A 5,778-nucleotide genomic window follows, 5' to 3' on the forward strand; every position below is an offset into this window, starting at 1 on the left:
TTAAATTAATTAGGATTAGATATGATGAGCGGATAATTTATACGTTTTTTGGCATTATTTTTACATAGTTTTTAGTATGATTTAGCTAGTTTTTAGTATATTTTTATTAGTTTTTAAAAAAAATTCACATTTCTAGACTTTACTATGAGTTTATGTATTTTTCTGTGATTTCAGGTAATTTCTAGCTGAAATTGAGGGACTTGAGCAAAAATCAGATTCAGAGGTTGAAGAAGGACTGCAAATGCTATTGGATTCTGACCTCCCTGCACTCAAAGTGGATTTTCCAGAGCTACAGAACTCCAAATGGTGCACTCTCAATTGCGTTGAAAAGTAGACATCCAGGGATTTCCAGAAATATATAATAGTCCATACTTTTTCCGACTTTAGATGACGCAAACTGGCGTTCAACGCCAATTCCATACTGCATTCTGGAGTTAAACGCCAGAAATAGGTTGCAAAGTGGAGTTAAACGCCAGAAACAGGTTACAAACTGGCGTTCAACTCCAAAAGAAGCCTCTACACGTGTAAAGCTCAATGCTCAGCCCAAGCACACACCAAGTGGGCCCCAGAAGTGGATTTCTGCATCAATTACTCATTTCTGTAAACCCTAGTAACTAGTTTAGTATAAATAGGACTTTTTACTATTGTATTATCTATGTTTGGAACATTTTTCCTTAGACTTGGGGGCTTGCCTCTCGGCCATGCCTGGACTTTATTCTTATGTAGTTTCAAAGGTAGAGTTTCTACACACCATGGATTAAGGTGTGGAGCTCTGTTGTTCCTCATGAATTAATGCAAAGTACTATTGTTTTTCTATTCAATTCAAGCTTATTCCTATTCTAAGATGTTCATTCGCACCCAAGAACATGATGAATGTGATGATTATGTGATGCTCATCATCATTCTCACTTACGAACGCGTGCCTGACAAACACTTCCGTTCTACATGCAAACAAGCTAGAATGAATATCTCTTAGATATCCAATACAGAGGACCAAGTCCGAGATATTAGAATCTTCGTGGTATAAGTTAGAACCCATGGACGGCCATTCCCGAGATCCGGAAAGTCTAAACCTTGTCTGTGGTATTTCGAGTAGGATCTAGGAAGGGATGGCTGTGACGAGCTTCAAACTCGCGAGTGCTGGGCGTAGTGACAGACGCAAAAGGATAGTAAATCCTATTCCAGTATGATCGAGAACCGACAGATGATTAGCCATGCAGTGACAGCGCATTGGACCATTTTCACAGAGAGGACGGGATGTAGCCATTGACAACGGTGATGCCCAACATAAAGCTTGCCATGGAAAGGAGTAGGAATGATTGGATGAAGACAACAGGAAAACAGAGGTTCAGGAGGAACGAAAGCATCTTTATACGCTTATCTAAAATTCTCACTAATGAATTACATATGTATCTCTATCCTAGTTTATATTTTAATTATGTTTTAATTATCAATCCTCTATAACCATTTGAATCCGCCTGACTGAGATTTACAAGGTGACCATAGCTTGCTTCAAACCGACAATCTCCGTGGGATCGACCCTTACTCACGTAAGGTTTATTACTTGGATGACCCAGTGCACTTGCTGGTTAGTTGTGCGAAGTTGTGACAAAGTGTGATTCACGTTTGAGAGCACCAAGTCTTTGGTGCCATTGTTGATGATCACATTTCGCGCACCAAGTTTTTGGTACCATTGCCGGAGATTGTTTGAGTTTGGACAACTGACAGTTCATCTTATTGCTCAGATTAGGTAATTTTATTTTAATTTTAAGTTTTTTTATTTCTTATTTTCGAAAGATACAAAAAAAATTTCTTTTTTTTCGTTTTTCCCAAAATAATTTTCGAAAAAACCAAAAAATTTTTTAAAATAATAAAATCAAAAATAATTTTGTGTTTCTTGTTTGAGTCCTGTGTCAATTTCTAAGTTTGGTGTCAATTGCATGCTTTTATAATTGTCTTTAATTTTCGAAAATTCATCATATGTTCTTCATGATCTTCAAGTTGTTCTTGATGAATTCCTTTGTTTGATCTTTGCTTTTTCTTGTTTTGTGTCTTTTCTTATTTTTCATATGCATTCTTGCATTCATAGTGTCTAAAAATTAAAAATTTTTAAGTTTGGTGTCTTGCATGTTTTTCTTTTCTTTAAAAAAAAATTTCAAAAATAAGTCTTGATGTTCATCTTGATCTTCAAAATGTTCTTGGTGTTCATCTTGACATTCAAAGTGTTTTTGCATTCATTAGTTGTTTTGATTCATAATTTTTATGTTTTGTTTCAATTTAGTGTTTTTCTCTCTCATCATTAAAAACTCAAAAATAAAAAATATATCTTTCCTTGTTTTACTCATAAATTTCAATTTCAAAATTCTATCTTTTCAAATCTTTTTCAAAAATCAAATCTTTTTCATTTATTTTTATATATTTTCGAATTTTTTTTTAAAATTTGATTTTCAAAATCTTTTTCTTATTCTTACTTCATATTTTCGAAAATCTCACTAACATTTAATTTTTAGATTCAAAAATTTTAAGTTGTTACTTGCCTATTAAGAAAGGTTCAATATTTAAATTTTAAAATCATATCTTTTTGTTTCTTGTTAGTCAAGTAATCAACTTTAATTTTCAAAATCATATCTTTTTTTTAGTCAAGCAAAATTTTCAATTTAAAAATTCTATCTTTTTCAAATCTTTTTCAAAAATCAAATCTTTTTCATTTTTTCTTTCATATTTTCGAAAATTTCAAATTGATTTTCAAAAATCTTTTTCTTATTTTGTTTCATAATTTCAAAATCTTTACTAACAATTAATGTGATTGATTCAAAAATTTTTAAGTTTGTTACTTGCCTAGTAAGAAAGGTTCAATTTTTAAATTTTAAAATCATATCTTTTTGCTTCTTGTTAGTCAAGTAATCAACTTTAATTTTCAAAATCAAATCTTTTTAAATTTCTTTTTCAAATCTTTTTCAAAATAAGTTTCAATCACATCTTTTTCAAAATTAATTTCAAAATCTTTTCTAACTTCTTTTCTAACTTCCTATCTTTTCAAAATTTGATTTTCAAATATTTTTCAATTAATCACTTAACTTTTTGTTTGATTTTAAAATTTTACTATTTCAATCATATCTTTTTTAAAACTACCTAACTAATTCTCTCTCTAATTTTCGAAAATCACCTTCCTCTTTTTCAAAATTCCTTTTTGATTAACTAATTGTTTTAAATTTCAATTTTATTTTATTTCTTTTTATATTTTCGAATTCTAATTAATTAATTTAATAAAAACAAAAATATTTTCCTTTTATTTTAATTTGAAATTCGAATTTTTCATCTTCTCTCTTCTCCATTCTACTCTCTTATTCTTCTCCTCTTCTACTCACATAAAGGAATCTCTATACTGTGACATAGAGGATTCCTCTTTTTTTCTATTCTCTTCTTTTTCATATGAGCAGGAACAAGGATAAGAACATTCTTGTTGAAGCTGATCCTAAACCTGAAAGGACTTTGAAGAGGAAGCTAAGAGAAGCTAAAACACAACACTCTGAAGAGGACTTTACTGAAATTTTCGAAAAAGAAGTTGAGATGGCCGAAACCAACAACAATGGTGGAGGTGCAAGGAAGATATTTGGTGACTTTACTGCACCAAATTCCAACTTACATGGAAGAAGCATCTCAATCCCTGCCATTAGAGCAAACAATTTTGAGCTAAAGCCTCAATTAGTTTCTCTGATGCAACAGAGCTGCAAGTTTTATGGACTTCCATCAGAAGATCCTTTTCAGTTCTTAACTAAATTCTTGCAGATCTGTGATATTGTTAAGACCAATGGGGTTGATCCTGAGGTCTACAGGCTTATGCTTTTCCCGTTTGCTGTAAGAGACAGAGCTAGAGTATGGTTGGACTCTCAACCTAAGGATAGCCTGAACTCTTGGGATAAGCTGGTCACGGCTTTCTTAGCCAAGTTCTTTCCTCCTCAAAAGCTTAGCAAGCTTAGAGTGGATGTTCAAACCTTCAAAGAAAGAAGGTGAATCCCTCTATGAAGCTTGGGAGAGATACAAGGAACTGACCAAAAAGTGTCCTTCTGACATGCTTTCAGAATGGACCATCCTGGATATATTTTATGATGGTCTGTCTGAATTATCAAAGATGTCATTGGACCATTCTGCAGGTGGATCCATTCACCTAAAAAAAATGCCTGCAGAAGCTTAGGAACTCATTGACATGGTTGCAAATAACCAGTTCATGTACACTTCTGAAAGGAATCCTGTGAGTAATAGGACACCTCAAAGGAAGGGAGTTCTTGAAATTGATACTCTGAATGCCATATTGGCTCAGAATAAAATATTAACTCAGCAAGTCAATATGATTTTTCAGAGTCTGAATGGAATGCAAGCTGCATCCAACAGTACTCAAGAGGCATCTTCTGTAGAAGAAGCTTATGATCCTGAGAACCCTACAATAGCAGAGGTGAATTACATGGGTGAACCCTATGGAAACACCTATAATTCTTCATGGAGAAATCATCCAAATTTCTTATGGAAGGATCAACAAAAGCCTCAACAAGGTTTTAATAATGGTGGAAGAAATAGGTTTAGCAATAGCAAGCCTTTTCCAACATCCACTTAGCAACAGACAGAGAATTCTGAGCAGAATCCATCTAGCTTAGCAAATATAGTCTCTGATCTATCTAAGGCCACTTTAAGTTTTATGAATGAAACATGGTCCTCCATTAGAAATTTGGAGACACAAGTGGGCCAGCTGAGTAAAAGGGTCACTGAAACTCCTCCTAGTACTCTCCCAAGCAATACAGAAGAAAATTACAAAGAGAGAGTGCAAGGCCATTGACTTGACCATCATGGCCGAACCTACAAGGGAGGAGGAGGACGTGAATCCTAGTGAGGAAGACCTCCTGGGACATTCAGTGACCAATAAGGAGTTTTCCTTTGAGGAACCAAAGGAATCTGAGGCTCATCTAGAGACTATAGAGATTCCATTGAACCTCCTTCTGTCTTTTATGAGCTCTGATGAGTATTCTTCTTCTGAAGAGAAGGAAGACATTACTGAAGAGCAAGTTACTCAGTACCTTGGTGAAATCATGAAGCTGAATGCCAGACTATTTGGTAATGAGACTTGGGAAGATGAACCTCCCTTGCTCACCAATGAACTAAATGCATTGGATAAGCAGAAATTACCTCAAAAGAAACAGGATCCTGGCAAATTCTTAATACCATGTACCATAGGCACCATGACCTTTGAGAAGGCTCTGTATGACCTGGGGTCAGGAATAAACTTAATGCTACTTTCTGTAATGGAGAAACTTAGGATCTTTGAGGTGCAAGCTGCCAGAATCTCATTAGAGATGGCAGACAACTCAAGAAAATAGGCTTATGGACAAGTAGAGGACGTGTTAGTAAAGGTTGAAGGCCTTTACATCCCTGCTGATTTCATAATCCTAGACACTGGGAAGGATGAGGATGAATCCATCATCCTTGGAAGACCCTTCCTAGCCACAGCAAGAGCTGTGATTGATGTGGACAGAGGAGAGTTGGTCCTTCAACTGAATGGGGACTACCTTGTGTTTAAGACTCAAGGTTCTCCTTCTGTAACCATGGAGAGGAAGCATGAAAAGCTTCTCTCACTGCAGAGTCAACCAAAGCCCCCACAATCAAACTCTAAGTTTGGTGTTGGGAGGCCACAACCAAACTCTAAGTTTGGTGTTGAACCCCCACATTCAAACTCTAAGTTTGGTGTTGAGAGGTTCCAACCTTGCTCTGATTATTTGTGAGGCTCCA

At 34.9% G+C, this 5,778-nt stretch overlaps 1 non-coding gene across 1 annotated transcript; it reads right to left on the reverse strand.

The window, feature by feature from the left end:
* Nucleotides 1-3,972: 3,972 nt before the first annotated feature.
* Nucleotides 3,973-4,078, reverse strand: LOC112725203 (small nucleolar RNA R71). The gene has a single exon (XR_003164326.1). It is a non-coding gene; the product is annotated as a small nucleolar RNA R71 (small nucleolar RNA).
* Nucleotides 4,079-5,778: the final 1,700 nt, after the last annotated feature.

The sequence above is a fragment of the Arachis hypogaea genome, chromosome 11 (assembly GCF_003086295.3).
Source record: "Arachis hypogaea cultivar Tifrunner chromosome 11, arahy.Tifrunner.gnm2.J5K5, whole genome shotgun sequence".
Lineage (NCBI taxonomy): Eukaryota > Viridiplantae > Streptophyta > Magnoliopsida > Fabales > Fabaceae > Arachis > Arachis hypogaea.